General features: G+C 40.0%; 1 protein-coding gene across 11 annotated transcripts in view; it reads left to right on the plus strand.

Annotated features, from left to right (window-relative positions):
- ENOX1 (ecto-NOX disulfide-thiol exchanger 1) overlaps positions 1–16,230 on the plus strand; it is a 368,503-nt gene that overhangs the window by 60,697 nt on the left and 291,576 nt on the right. For 10 of the 11 annotated variants that reach the window (XM_071805771.1, XM_071805770.1, XM_071805734.1 and 7 more), the window contains exon 2: positions 12,543–12,616. The exons of the other annotated variant lie outside the window; for it this stretch is intronic. The gene's annotated coding sequence lies outside the window, so the exon portion shown is untranslated. The remainder of the gene's footprint in view (positions 1–12,542; positions 12,617–16,230) is intronic. 11 annotated transcript variants of the gene reach the window in all.

Below are 16,230 nucleotides of genomic sequence, written 5' to 3' on the forward strand. Positions count from 1 at the left end.
CATCCTTAAGAAACTCCCTGTGTCTGAACATGCTCCTTCATTAAATTATCCTTCTCTCTAGATATTTCCATGTAGGTGCAGAAACCTGCAGCAGGAAATCACGTAGCCTTCATGGCTGCTGCCTGACCACATCTCCTAACAGAGCAAAGCAAAACTGGACAAAAAATTCAAGTAGTTGCTCTGCTGTAAAGCTATGAAAGGTATTTTCATGTCATAGTGTCTTTGCTATGTTGACAGTCCTGCTAACTGCTGGAAAAGCCATCCTTCAAGCTGAGCTTTATGAAGTCATCACATCTGTTTGTTTTCCAATGGTTGATTCTCACCCCCTTAGTTAAAACAGAAATACAGTATTTCTTCTCATTTTTTTCATAATTATTTCAACATTGTGAATCAGTGAAATATTGTAGCAAGGTTAGCTTTAGGTTAAAATATCATCGTTAAAAATAGCTGTCTGAGCGAAGTATAATAAAACCAGTTTCCTAGTAATAATTTCCTAAAAATAATTTTTTAAAAAAATCCTTCCACTTCTTCCTTGATCTGTCCCTCTGTGTGGGGCTTGGAAAATGCTTTAATCAGCTTTTCCGTTCCTATGTCTTATCATACCCCAGTCTTGGTATTTTTTTTCTTTGCTTAGACATCAAGCAAAACGGAAGCCCAAAGGCTACAGTAGAGACTTTGTTGCCAGGTTTGTGTCCAGAACTCTGCCCAGGTTGCCCAGAAAACTGCAGGATAAAAGGAGCTTCTCACATCTTTAGGGCCTTTTGGTCACCAGGATCTTCTGCCTCATGGTCATTTTGGAGATGATGAAATACTGCTTTACGTGGGCTCCTTCCCCATCTGCTCCTTTTCCTACCCCCCTGCCTGCTGCCCCCCTCATATACCTGCACCCCTGTGGTCCACAGACCCTCCTCTTGGTCCCCCAGAACCACCCTACTGGTTACCTTCCATCTTTCATCATCTCAGACTGCTCTTTGAACACTGTCCTGCAGCAGTGTATGTCCAAACCCTTTGAACTGTAAAGTGGCAGCCAGTTTTCCTCTCAACATGCGTTCAGACCAATTAAAGGTGGTGGGATGCTTCTACTAAGGAAACCTCAGTTTCAGATGCTGGTAGACTGCAGGGACACAGCTGCCACTTTATTGCCTTAACTCATCGCCTGGAGTGGGAAAAAGCAGCTGTATCAATTAAAGGGTAATTCATGTTTTATGTCTCTTATTAGATTAAAACAAGAGAGAAGGAAAGATCTCAGATGTATAAGCATTTAGAAGGATTGCAGGTGTTAAGATTCTAATATTTGCTTTCTCTTAACTCTGATAAAGGAAAGAAGGTAAGAAAATAGTGACTTGAGTTCCGATTTGGAAAGTTTGTTGGAGAAGGGGAAAAAATCAAGGAGAAATTATATTAATAATTCAGTCAGTCATGTAAGCTATGAGCTGTTGATCACTGTTTTATTATGCAGTCATAGATTTCCATTAATATTCCTTCTTTTGAAAAACAGAAATCCTGTCTCTGCTGTTGTATGCTTAATTGAGCACTTGAGGCAAAAAAACACCCACACCAAGAATAAAACCCAAACAAAACAACAACAACAACAAACCAACCAAAAAACCCTATGGCATTTGGATCTGTTCTTCAGGTGATGATGTTATTGAAACATTTTTTTTTTTAGAAAACTTGTATCCTGTTATGCACCCTCAGTATGTTCTCTGAACTCTCAGACCTCTCCATGAAGTGGGTAGAAGAGGTTTAGGCTGCATTACAGACTGTGACTGCTGTGGGAAAAGTGGAGTTGCAATGGGTTGTAGAAATCTAATATTACACTTTAAAGCTCTTTCTTCAGAAAATATTATATATATATGTATTGTTAAGACCATCTAATATTCCCTAGAGAGGAAAACCAAATCCACAATTCAATTGAATAGTCATTCTTTAAGAAGACTTCTGTTGTTCACAGCTTAAATGTAACAGAAAACAGAGAATATAGTAACACAGACTGTCAGCAAGATTTTTTAGCTATAAAATGTCAAAGCCTCTTCAAAATTGAAGAATAAACTATTGCACAGCTTTAAAAATGAGTATCATAACTTTAGGAAAACATTGTTACCCTATTCCTTGTAGATTAACATGTGGAAAGATTATTTCAGCAGATATATGTGCCTACAGGCTATGTATTTTTTGTGTTTTGTTTGATACCACTTGGCATTTGAGATCAAGAAAGCTTAAACCAATTATGAAGAGCTGGTACAGCAAAAATAATGATTGATACATTTATAACACAGGGTCAATTCCTCTGGTAATGTTATTTTATTAAGGAGTGGAGCAAAGGGGAGAAGGGGACATCAGACATACGACTTTTTAGCACTGAATTAACACAGTGCTCTCAACACGTGCAGATGTTTCCTGCCCCAGTGCAATCAGTGCAAGACACACTGATTGCAGCGTGCAGACCTCAGAGAAAAGACGACTGCAGTTGTTGCTAAGCCTATTTCCCTCTTCCCTTTGGCTTATTGGATTATTTCATTCAGTGGAATGATAGGAATTTAAAAATGAAAAAGTGCTGTTGAGTCATCTAGTCCATCTTGCTCCTAATGTAGGATTGTTCTCTGTGGATCCTCGTCCAGTTGGCTTTAGATGTAATTGGACTTCAGCCAATTTCCTTTGGAAGATTATTTTACAATAGAATACACTTCATTATTAGGAATTTTTTTCCTGTCAGCCTAAATTTTACTTTGCTCAGTATAATCACATTACTCTTAGCTATAGTTTCCTGAAAATCCCTATTAAAAAAATCCTTAGTGTGTGCATCCTTCCAGAGCTTGTAGATAATTATCATATTTCTCTTTCAATAGTGGCTTTGGTTAAGCTATACATATTTAGTTATTTTAATATTTTCTCATAAATCAGTCTTCCTAGATTAATGATGACTTTTATTGCTGCTATCATTGAGCCAAATCTCAAATTATTCTATTTAAAATTCAACAAGAAAAGGCTGGCCTGAATAAAGAATTACAGATTAGATCATGGTGCCGTTGAAAATGCATCCTTTGAACCCCTGTTTGTGACTTCAGATCCATTTGAATGACAGCTCTCCTTAGGCAGGCTGCAGCAGTAAGATTTCTCTCAACTACCTCGAGATTGCTTTTATGATCATTGGACTCTATAGCTGGGTGCAATTAATCTACGCTGTTCTAGATATCCGCACTAGGACTAGAGGAACTGAGCCCTAGAGGCACCTATTTCTCTCTCTCAATTAAGGATAGCCCAAGGTGATGAGCTCAGATATTGACATCTGCAGCTGGTGACACAAATCCTCCCCAGGTGCTGATGTCAAGATCAATACAGAGCAGCTGTGCTGGGGGGCCTCCTGTTTTACAGCAATCACTCCTTCTGTCCTGAACCTTGGACCTTCTTGAGTCTTTAAAGGTAGCATCTGTGCATGTTCAGGCCTTATGGTTGAAGTGAGAAGTCTCAGTGTTCTTCATGGCTGGCAATGCCACCACAGCTGGGAGACAGCAGTGAGACGCTTTGCCACTTGGAGAGACCTGATGCATTATGTGTGCTGAGACCATTCCTAACGCATGTGAATGGCACCAAATTCAACACAGAAGTGTGGTAGTTACATTAAAAAAATGAGAGAACAGATAAAATTGCCTTTTTGCACAGACACAGAATCATAGAAGATCTTAAGTTGGAAGGGACCTCTAAGGATCATTGAATCCAACTCCCTGCTCCTCTCAGCACTACCTAAAACTAACCCATATGACTAAGATCATTGTCCAGATGCTCCTTGAACCCTGACAGGCGGGTGCCATGACGACTTCCCTGGTGAGCCTGTTCCAGTGACCGACCACCCTCTCAGTGAAGAAGCTTTTCCTCATGTCCAGTCTGACCTGACGCAGGTGCAGCATTTACCTAGAGACCAGGAGATTTAGTTGACGGATATGTTTGGCTTCAAGCCTCTTTGGGGTGGAGAAAGCCTATGGTCAGTGTCTTTCACTTTTCAAGGCCTCTAAAAGAATGGCTCTTATATGACAGATCCCTGCTGCTCTCTTCTCCTCATTAGAGATATTTGTTCTCTACTGACAGCTTGGTGCTCCAAGTCCCAACTACAGCCCTAGACAGATGACTACTCAGATACAATTCTTGCCTCTCAGTTAACCATAGGTTATAGTTTGCTCTCCACACTAGCATTATTCCCAGTTCATACTGGAGTAACTAGAAAAAGAAATTAGTGTCTGCCTTTTGTTCGTTAGTAAAAAAATAAGTCAAATATGTTTTCCCAGAGGATGGTTCCCTTCTGTCTGACAAAGTATGCTAAGCCTCCATTCCCTATAATTTATATGTAATATTCAGGAAGAAACTGTTCTAAAGACTTTTGGAGGGCAACAATGTAGGGAGGAGACCTGTTGAAATTGAAGGATAATAACAGCACAAGATATGTTCATTAATTACTCCTGAAGAAATTAGACTGAAAATTAAAAGAAATTTTTCAAATATCCCAAGAGATGAAATTCTGGAATAATAACTTCAAATATGCTAGTCAAGTAGAAAATCAAAATAATTTGAGGACAGAATTTGGTAAATTTAGGAAAGGTTTTGTGAGAATGCATAGGAGCATTTAGAGAGGTTAAAAAATATATATATAATTAAATATGCAGTATGAAGTTATAGTGTTAACAAAGGATCTAGAAAGGAGACTGACTGCTGCTCATGTGTTTGTGTTATCACCTGTTTTAATTCAGCGGTTGGTGAATTCTGCTGTTTGCTAACAGATGTCAGAAGGTCCCAGTCTGAGGTCAGTGCAAGAAATTCCTTGCTTTTGCCAGACCTTTGGGGTTGGGGATGTCAGCTGCCTTCCAAAAAAAAAAAGTGGGACACTGGTCTTGGTCTTTTGTTGGTGGTGTTAGGAAAGGATTGAGCAATATGGGCATGTCTCTGTGGAATGGATCCTGTGTGGTCCTCCTGGAGAAAAGCAAGATCAGAAAACCAGACGACACAGTTTGTCCTTCAGATTAGTATCTCCCTTCAGTGCTACAGCTCAACACTGTACCCAGACTATTTGCAGCTGAAGTCTGTGCTGAAAGCTTGCCAGGCAACGGGGTTCTGCTCCTAATTCACGGTAACTGGAACAAAATGCAGCCATCCTCATCATTCATACAGACACGCAATCCTCGGAGACTACAGGCCTACCACAGCGTGCAATGCTTCATCTCGATGCTGGCAGACAGAGTATAGGGTTGTCTGTTGGGACAGTTAACTTTGAAGCATCATTGTACTGGAGATGGGAAGGACTTGGAGGAGTGTGTTTTGGGCAGGTATTTTTAGCTACCTTTCCTTAAAACTGCTCTGCCTTCCTAATGCTGTTCTATCATCACCATGGTGAACTAACTCTGCCACCGGCCTGTCTGCTAACATTCCTTATCTTGATAAGCTATTCCTCATTATTTCTGACTTTTTGTAGAATGACATCTTGGTGCTTCTCCTCCACTTTTAGCTGGAGGCACGATTAACTGCTTAGAAATGATTCCAAGACTCCTCTCGAGCTCCTCCTCACAGCTCCAGCTTCCGTATTTTTACCAAGACCAGAGGGAACATTGACCTTTCCTTTCTGTAATACTAAAAATAATGTGAGCAAACACCTGTGAATTGCAGCTGGCCCCTGTTAAAATAAATGTCTATGCGAAGCAGGACATCTTGTTACTTCTTTGGATTTTTTGACCCACCTGTGATTTCTGAAGCTGGACTTTACTGGTGGCTAGTTTGGAATGGTTCCTCCTTTTATGTAGGAATGAGGTGTCATAATCTTCAGATATTGTGTTGTTTAAGGACCTTCCAGGACAACTGTGTCCTCAATAGGTCTTACTCTTGAAAAATATGGTCTATATTCAACTTACTGGAACCCCTTTTTACATTCCTTCTGATTATCTGAACTGGTATTTCCCAGCAGCTGTCACTGTAGTTAAATGAGGGAAGTGTTAGAGATTTATTGCATCTGTTGCATTCGGCTGCTGACCCAGTCTGTTTCATCCCAGTCTGGGATGAAATAGTGCAGCTTAATGCTTCTGCCTTTCTTTTAAAAGAAAAAAAATAAAGTAGGATGTATCTTCTTGCAGAGTTTCTATTCCAACCTCTAGACTGTAATGTTTGCAGCACATTTCTGCGTATCTCAGACCCTCTGTAGAGATGCAGCAAGGCTGCTTAGGCTCTGCATCGTCAAACCAAAAGCAGTGGCCGTGTTGCCCCTCTTCTGCCTGTGCTGGGGCAGGTGAGGATCCTTGCCCTTCAGAAGTACCGCCACACTAAAGTTGTTCAACACTTTGTACTTTCACAGCAACATTTTGCGTTGTGAGTCTTTGCACCTTGGATGCTACTTTTGAGACAGACTCTAGAGCAGTGAATCCTTTCTCACATTTTCCCACAGATTACGGAAAGAGGACATTTTCATCCATTAAAAATTAGCTTTCATTGTGTAGGAAACGGTCTGCATTCTTACAAACCTCTTCTGTTTGTTTGTTTGTTTGTTTGTTTGTTTTCCAACAGGGAACGTGGGTTTGTACTAGTTTGCCAAGAAGATTATCAAAGAAATGATTTCACTTTCTAGTCTACTTTAGTGTCAGTTCAGGATAGTCCCAGAACTATTTGCTGCTATTGATTACACTGTGGTCCAGTGTAGGTACCTTGTCTGTAATAGTGATGGGTGAATACTGCAATGGGGGGGTAGAAGTCTGCGAGCAGGTAGGGACATGGAACTGGGTGGACTGGTTCTGCTTCTCACCTATTTTGTTAAAGCAGCATGGCCTAACTTTAAACACTAGTGTTCCCTCATGGAAAAACAAACAAAAAAATCCAAACAGGAAAAAACAAAACAACTAACATCGAAGCAATGGGTTAAAAACCATGTTTTATTGCTTTATCACGTAGCACACTCCATTGCACACAGCATGAATGTAATTTTGTCAATGATGGTTGTGCAGGTTAATATAATTTATTGAAGCTGTTTTATTAGACTGAAACTGAAATCTGTACAGGAGGCTCTTTTTTTTACCTTGAAATATATTAGATGTTGCATCTTAGGGGAGCTGTAACAAGACTGACTCCCAAGAATAAATCTTTTCCTTCCTATTTCAAGGAAAAGTTAAAATGTTTAATTTTACTTATGATAATTAATATAATTTAATACGGGTTCAGGAGATAAGAGAGGAGGTGGGAGATGGTGCTTCCTTAATTTGCCTTTATTAACTATATCAACTGCAAATCTGTTGGCCTCGATGTACATTCAAAAGGGGGGACATTTTTCCATACTTGTAGATTTATATTAAAAAGAACAAATTTAAAATAGGGAAGGTAATGATGGAACCTGAAAAAGTTACTCTGAGAAATCAGATACAATAAAAAAGGGCTTGGCATGTTCATCTATTCCCAGATTTCAGTCTTTAACTGAATGAGAAACTGGAGAATCCACTATCTTGCAAAATTGAATTAAAAAAAAAATATGTAAAAATGAGAACTGCCTGCTTTGTTATATATTGTTACCTGGCATCTAAAAGTGATACAGTGTTAAAGTTATCACCCCTTAATGGTCAGTGACACAAACCCAATTCTATAAAAATGTTATAAATACTCACTCTAAAGTATACTCATTTGCAGAGAAATAGAAACCTTTTCCACAGTGCCTGACACATACTGAATATTCATTGTTACAGAATGGAAGGGATTTTACAAGTTAATGCCTTTAAAATAAGGAGATCAGAATACATTTCTGACATCGTGTTTCGACCTGGCCTCTTATTTTACGGTTTAGATAATTCCAAATGCAGAAGCTGCAGTTCCGTGATGCGGAGGTTTGAGAATCCTGCACTGAGTACTGCCCAACTTAGTCATTTTGCCTAAGGCACTGAGCAAAACTTGTGTCTAGCTTTGATAGCAACAGTAATTACTTCTGTAGTAATGTGAAACATAATGGATGATGTAAAATAAGAGTTGAAACTGCTTATTTATTAGACTATTGTGCTGTAGAGGGGAAAATTTTCCTTGTATGACTTTTCTGGCATTCGCACCATGTTCACATCAGGGCTGCTTCTCCCAGCAGAGGAACCACTCAAAGTGTTACTTAGTTTGTTAGTTGGTGTTCCTTTTGCGGTTCCAGCACAACAGTTGCTTTGATTTCCTAGGAAAACTTGAATTCTGTAGAATGGGGTGAACATCGTCCAGCTGGAGAGCTGTAGACTTAATAAATAGCATGTAAAAGAGTTGGCCAGCTGCACCCTGGACCTTGTCCATCACAGACTCCAGAGGAATGTGACTGAAGGGAAGATGAAGAGGCCAGTTTGTGTTCTGTATCTGTAGTCTGTGGATGACTGGAGGTGCTGAAGGTGTAAGAAGGGGACTGAAAATTATAAACAATCATGTTAGTGCGCAGGATGGTCTGGAGACTTTTCTTTCAAAGTCATCACCCAGAGGGTGGTGGAGCACTGGAACAGGCTCCCCAGGGAGGTGTCACGGCCCCAAGCCTGACAGTGTTCAAGAAACAGTTGGACAATGTCCTCAGACACATGGTGTGAACTGCGGGGTTTGTCATGTGCACAGACAGGAATTGGAATTGATGATCCTTGTGGGTCCCTTCCAACTCAGCACATTCTGTGATTCTATGATTCTAAAGGGTGGGTAACACATCTGCTGAAAAATGAGTACAGAAACAGGGATATAAGTCATCTCAGCCTCAAGGCGTCACTACCTGGACCTCTGACAGAAGTTTTCAGAGAAAAAAAGATCTTTAAAAAGAGGTAATCATGGTACCACACAACACCGTTTCTCTTCCTCTTCCACACTCACCTGGTCCTAAATAGTAAAGCCAAGATCTAGAAACTCTGCATCTGCTAGTTTCTGAGGCAATTACGATGCTGTGTTCTTTTGTACGTATTTTTTCCAAGCAAACAATTAAGGAAGTTCTATTTATTTTTCCATCAATTTATAAAGGGTGATTGTGCGTTTTAGTTTCTTAATGCATTATATTTTTTCAAAGTAAGTTTGTGAAAAGAACTTTCAGTTGTAAGGTGAAAGAAGCTCTAGAAAATGTGTGGTTTTTTCCATCAAAAATCATTTTGGCTCATAAGCCATTCTTTCCTTATCTTGATGAAAAGAAAACGATCAGATCTCTAGATCAATAATGTTGAAACCAGCAACAGCAGTGATCATCCCGGATGCATGTTGTTTTCTGATGTGCTTCAGACCTGAGCAGCTTCTCATGCTGTAAATGTCAGCCTAACTTACATGCAGGCTTCAACCTCACATCAAGCAATGGTAAAAAAAAAATAAAAAAATCAATAATAATTAAAAAAAAAATATATATATATATATATGTATAGGGGCTGTTTAAATGCAGCAAGGCTTGGAAATAACATTTTTAAAGAACGCCAGCATGTCAAAACATTGAAGGAAAATATTGAAGTGTGCTTCCAGATTGTCTGTTGCTGGATGCTTTTTCTATTGAATAATCACTTCTTCTAGGGTCTAAAGCAGTGGTTTATTGTAGGTAATGCATTGCTGTCATGCTACCAGGTGTAAAAAAAAAAAGAGATTGGAATTATCTGGAGGAAACCAAATCACTTTATTTCCAAGACAAATTAGATTGGTATATCTCTATAGATTTCATAAGCACATTATTTGTTGAAGTGGTATCAGGCATTTTATATATTGTATCAATTTGCATACATTCATTAAGCTGTGCTTTGTAAAGCTTTCTGACAGGGGCATTTGATAAATCCTTTCATGAACGGCATTGTTTCTTTACGCAGAGCAATCTGTTAAATCATGCCTTTGTCCTTCAGTTTGTCAGAATTAGTAAATGAAGCAGATGTTAATAACTGTGGGAGGGTTTGGGGGGTTTTCAGTGTTTGCAGAATATGGGATAACTGTGAAGGGCATAATGTGTTTGTAAAAGCGACAGCTGGTGTTATCAAAGATAGACAGTGTACTACAAGTAGAAACTTTCCTCGGCATCTTTTAGTAACTCTATGAGGTTTTTTGGAACTGTCAGATGGGTAACCACTTCTAAAATAAACACCACTTCTGTTATGCATAGCAAATCATGTGCTTACACTTAAATACAATTGTTCTTATCTTTGGCTGCAAATGTTCTGTCACAGAGCTATCTCAGCCATGCAATGATTCATACTGTTTATCTATAAATATGTCATAAGAAATTCTTAGGTCAACAATCCCTTGAGACGTGTCTTTGAGCAATATTGTTTCATGCATTACCACATTAGTAAAATCTTTTGAATGCTACCTTTATGACACAAGTTTTGTTGGACATGACAGTTCAGCCCCTGGAATCTACTACCCAGCATGAAGGTCACTTGGCTGAAGATGTTACAGCCAAGGAACAGCATGTATTTAGGTGGTCAATGTGCTTCAGCTTACAGGTGGTAACTCCTGGTCAAGGTGTGGTAACATGGGTGCTTGTAGTCAACTGTAGAGACCTTGCAAATGAAAATAAAACATGCAGTGGTAAGAGATGGGGGAGATAAGTAAGAGGGAAAAGCAAAGCAAGGGGCATGAATGTATGTGGAAAAAGCGCTATAAGGCTAATTGATGGAAAAAGAATTGCAGAAAAAAAAAACAACAAAAAAACAGAGGGTATTATTGGAGAAAATAAAGAGTAAACTTTGACCATCCACTGATCTTGCAGATTTTAATCACTATTACCTAGTAAATAGCTCCAGCTTCTATTAGAGGTAATATTTGGCTGATTTTCATGTTAACTTTAATGGCATTCTCAGTGTGATTTCCCTACACCTTATTGTCCAAATCTCTTTTTGGGGATTGAGTAGGAGGTGCAAAGGGCAGAGATGTGGTGTTACTGGTGCCTTTGTGATAGAATCTGAGCTTCTGAGCCTGGCTTGTCTGCAGTTGACATCAACAGCAGGAATGACAACATAATGCATAGAATAAATAAAGCTAGAAGTTGTCATTTTTATAGAGATTGCCTGAAAATATGTAGAGAAGACCAGTGAGGGATTTCTGTAGTTGTTGTTCTTGCCCATGAAGGTATGCAACAGCTACACATCAATGAACTGTTGCTTTTATAAGAAGAATTGGCAGAATCCTTCATGCAGTTGCTGGATAAAAAATTCTGCTGCTTCTGTTTCTCAGAGCGAGCCTTATCTTTCTGTCTGATTATCTTTCAAAAAAAAGGAGCAGTGAAATAATTATCCATGCTGGTATTTACATTTTATCTCTCTGCTTGAAAATTACTGGCTCATAGAAGGGAACAGAGGAAGTCTAGGACTCCTTTGGTGGGCCAAGCCTTTGGAGAAGGAAATGCGTGCTCTTCAGCTGGAGCACATAGGTGCTCTTGGCCAGGTGACCAATGATACCTAGTGGGTATAACAAGTTCTATAACTGATTTGTCTGAACTCCGCTGGGGTGATGCAGTTTGCCTACGCTGGGTCCCAGTGGTGCAGCTGCAGACAAAATCTCAGGCAAAATTGTGGGGAAAAGAAGGAGGCAATGCTTCTTCTAATGTGGAATCTTAACCATTTTTTTAAGAGCTGTGACCATCTTGCAGCACTGTGCGAAATAGTCTGCCCTGCTGCAGTATTCAGAGGTGCTAATGGTGCCACAGAAGTTCTTAATACAGCATCTACTCATAATGGTGAAGCTGATGTGGTCGTCTCAGAAGTCTTTGTCCAGAAGAAAGATTGGACCAAGTGCATTTGGACACATGAACATTTTTTTCCTCTTTGTTTTCCTACTTTGTGTCTTTCCTTGGTCTTCTGGGCCTGTTTCTTTCTCACAATGCATCCTCCTCCTCTTTTTTTGCTTTCTTAAGCACATTAGACTTATCAAACACATTATGCTCAGGGTCACTGTCTGAGAATCACCAGGAAAATTTACAGGGACTCTAGGATTATTTGTGATCAGGTGTTATACATATGCTTACAAAAACATATGTCTGGAATTTTACATCTGTAGCAGAAATGCCACATTCAGCATATTTAGACAAGAAGGAGGTAATGCACATAATGATATCCTTGATTTTTCATGTGGTTACCTTATTCATACCCCTGTCTTGCTGCTAACTGAAGGCAGAATATTGCTTAAATATACATAGGGATGCTTATGGTTTCCTCATACATTTATTTTTTCTTCTATGCCACTGGCAGTTTTGTATATTCAATATGTTTATTTTTTCTTTCATGGCAGATAGTTGTAGCAAAATTGCTGTGTGAAGATTTCATGTGTTTTCAGAATTTTCTACTAATTTGGAACTCATATGTAGAAGTTGTTTAAGAATCTACACAGTATGACATATATATATATCTTAAATTTAATGGCCTATACATTATCATACCATTGTTTTGACCACACACAACACATTTCATGTGATGCACAGCGTTAGAAGGACTAGCTCATAAACTCATTTCCAAACAATAATTCTGCACAATGTGTTTTATTTTGTATGTTTGTGTGTTTTCTTCCGTATGCTTAAGCCATATGCTTTTAGTGACTTCTAAAAAAATACATTATCTTGTTTTCAGATCTTGGACTCTGAACTGGAAGCAATTCTTGGTTATATGCTTCTTGAAACTTGGAGAATATCTGGAATAAATAGGTATGTGTAATGGATACATTAATGTTTTGTGTTGGATAATTTGGAGTGTGTGTGAATTTTGTTGACAGTTTAAGGCTGAACTTCTTAAGGCTCTTGATAAATCTCAGCTACCATGAAAGGGTCAGTATGATGGATCTTTGCCGGCTGAATTTTCGGTAGCACATGCGGTATTTGTATGGCAGAAATTGGGAAGCGTATGATGCTCACAGTTTCTCAGAGAGAAATGTGTAGTCAAACTTACAAATTTAACTTCAGACTGAACAAAAAGGTGAGTGTCCATGAGCAAGTAAGAACTTTTGAAGGTAGAATTAGTGGGTCATGAGAAGTAGTTCTACTCTTGATTGCCCCATACTTGAGGCTGTGCTTTAATCGGCTTTTCGTCTGTGTTTCATTTGGTTTTCTTTGCAACTGCTAAAGATATTAAAGATGTGACTAAATACTTGGAAGAAAATGGCCATAAATGTTGAAATCTTGGGTATGTTGAAGTTCCTGGAAATTTTCTCAAGTGTTTCAGTGAAGCTAGTATCTCACTTGGAACATTTACAGAAAATATTCAGGCAGTTTCAGAAATATGTTCCTGCATATAACGAAGCAATTTTTAGATTATTTCTTTTTCAAGAGTCTGGTCACACTTTATGATGCTTGAAACTAACAATGGAGAAAGAGAAACAAGATTTAGAAGATTTTATTCTTTCTAAAGAGTTTATAGACCTAGACAAACTTTTAAGTCTCAGCTCTAAAGAGGAAAAGGTTTCTTGAACACATGGATGTAACAATTGAATTTACCTTGATCTATATGAGAAACTTTGAAGAGATTTATAATGGAGGAGAGGTTGGATGTTTCTTATGAATAAAATCCGTGACTACTTTTTGGTGTAGAGGACCTCTCTACAAAAATAAGTTTTCGCAGTAAGTTGCTTGTTCTGTAAAAGTCAGAATGCAAAATATTTTCATAGTGTGCATCACCTGTAGGTGCAAAGATGTCTTGCAAAAGCTGGAGAAGAATGATTGTCTCCATTTTATGGAGATCCATTTTATGGATCAGGTACCTGCCTGGATCACTTAATGTATGATTGTCCTATTACTGAATCTCCTGAATGTTCAGACCTGAGTCCAAGCCGGCCAGAGGATCCTATGTGTAATGGTTCTTTCAGAGTGTGTGCAGAAGATCTGAGCAGTGTTTCTGATTATTACATTTCCTTGTTATTTTTTCAAACCTATTAACGTGCCTTTATTCTCTCCTTTTCATCTGTTCCCTCTTTGTGGCACATTTCTTCAGTCTCACTCATTCTGCTTTGTTTTCTCCTTTGCTCCTTTATTTTGCTTTCCCATGCTTGTTTGGGGTTTTTGGTTGGTTGGTTGGTTTTTGTTTTGTTTTGTTTTTTTCCCATATTTTTCCTCCTCTTTTTAATTCATATTCAGTCTCTGGAGATCAGCAGCAGTGGCACCTTACACAAGGAGGAGCATCAGAAAAAAAAACATAGCAGAATGAGTTTCCCTTTTACTGCCTCTCTAGAGAGCCTGCTGTAAAAGGCAACTTGCTGTCACTCCTGTAAATTTTCTTTTGCAGCCAGCTCTGCTGGGTGTCCCCTTTGTGCCCTGTGAACATCTGTGTTGCAGCTTGTGTCTGAACCCAACTGGAGAACAAATGTGTGAACCTGCTTCTTATTTTGAGCAGGAAGTTGCTGCTATTAGTAGGGCACGTGGCCCCGGTTCACCTGTGACTCCTAATCCCTGTCTGGGAGCGAGCCAGCCGTCTGTCCTCTCCCTTCCCACCACCGGTGCCCTTGTCTGAGGGGCAACACATTTCCCTGCTTTCCTTGAGACACTGCCCGATGCCTGTCAGTTGTCAGCGTTCGTTTTCTCCCAGAATTTTTCCAAGACGACATGCAGAAAGGAAGAAAGCAGTAAGTGCTGTAGGACTTTTATGGCATAGCTTACTCTCTGTTGCTCCTGGAAAATTCTCCCTATGTGCACACAGTCATGCAGGCACTACCCAGTAGCGATACCGTTTGCGTAAGGAAGAAATCTTCAAATTCTGAAGGGATGCTGGAGCAGAAGAGGAAGCCCCACTCCCCAGGCTGTGCACTGAATTCCAGGAAAAGGTGACAGTGTTTCTGTGCCGGTTTTAGACACAGCACAAGACAGCTTATTGAGCATAAACGAATTTAATCCCAAACAGACTTGCTTTAAGCAATTTTTTTACTTTAGGAGGGGGAAAAGAAAGATAAAGAAAAAGAAGCATCAGCACTGCCCTGTTTGCAGGAGCACTGTCCCACCTGAGCGTGTTAAACAATGTCGGAAAAGCGTAGGTGGCAAACTGCAATCTTTGTGGCATATGTGTGTCTCTGAGAGAAAAATGAAATCTGTTGTGTCAAGTTTGCTTTGGCTTATACGAAGGGTTGTGATGAACCTGGAAGGTGCAGAAACTTTCGTGAAGGATCAGGTGCGATGACAGAGAACGACTGTAACTCTGAGGGGAGGAGGCCACAGGATTTGAGGTCAGTCTAAATTGGGAGCCATCAGCTGGGAAAGAAGTGCAGCTGATTTAGCAAGACTGTGCACCAATTCAAAAACTTCCCACAGACGTTTAGGTTGGAAGGACTCGGAAATAGCAAATCTTTTTGACTGACAGCTGAAATGGCTACTGGGCAACCTTGTTTCCCTTCCTCTTTCGTAAATGATATCTGAGTTTCAGAGCTTTCCAAACCAGGTTTGAAAAAGTTGCCCCTTTCTTTCCAAAACTAACTGTCAAGGCAGTCCCAATGCACTGCAGATGTCTCTGGGTGTGAATCCTCTACAGGCAGTGGTCTCCCACATTTGTTCATGTATGCACTTGTTAAGGAGAGAAGGGTTGCTCTGGCTGATTGTACTACTGGGAGTGGTAACAGCAAAATTTCTAAACAAAAAAATCTGGTCCTCTTTAAATGTTGGCGGACAGATATCTGTCTTCCATCTGTGGCAGCCTGTGCCAAACAGCAGAAGAACTGCAAAGTTTGTGTTCTGAAACCTTGGAGAAGTAACTGGCACTCTCCAACTTGTTTTTTTAAAACTACGCACAAATCTGAAACATTAAACACGAAAAGTAACGGTAAATTGTGACAAGCAGGCAGACACTGAAGTTCTGCTGGAAGGGTTGTGCCTCCTCCACCCAAATAGCAAAGCTCCTGCACAGGGCACAGAGCCCTTCGGTGCTGCTGTATGGGCAATTTTGTGGATTGATAGCTGGTGGTCGCCCACCAGACAGACAGTCCCCTGGTTGTCCCCTGCATCTGTGTCACTCAAGGTGTTGCATGGCCTGATGTAGCAGGGAGGAAGTTGTCTGGTAGTCTTGCAGATGTGTATAGCTCACAAGACCCCCTTGGAGGTGCAGGGTGGTGCTTTTCCTCCCTTTACAACCAGGAAGTTCGTGTGTCACAGCAAACACTGCTGGGTTTGGATGGCTGTTTCCTCAAACAGCTCCTTGCTGGAGCACTTGAGCAAGGGAGCTCCATTCAAAGGAGGAGAGAACATGAATGGAACAGCAGTCTCTAACCACTCTGTTCTCTCCTCAGGGCTGTGGCCTGCAGGGAAGAAAGTCAGAGTAGCCTTGAGGCTGCTCCAGCAAAAAGCTG

Source organism: Patagioenas fasciata, chromosome 1 (assembly GCF_037038585.1).
Source record: "Patagioenas fasciata isolate bPatFas1 chromosome 1, bPatFas1.hap1, whole genome shotgun sequence".
Lineage (NCBI taxonomy): Eukaryota > Metazoa > Chordata > Aves > Columbiformes > Columbidae > Patagioenas > Patagioenas fasciata.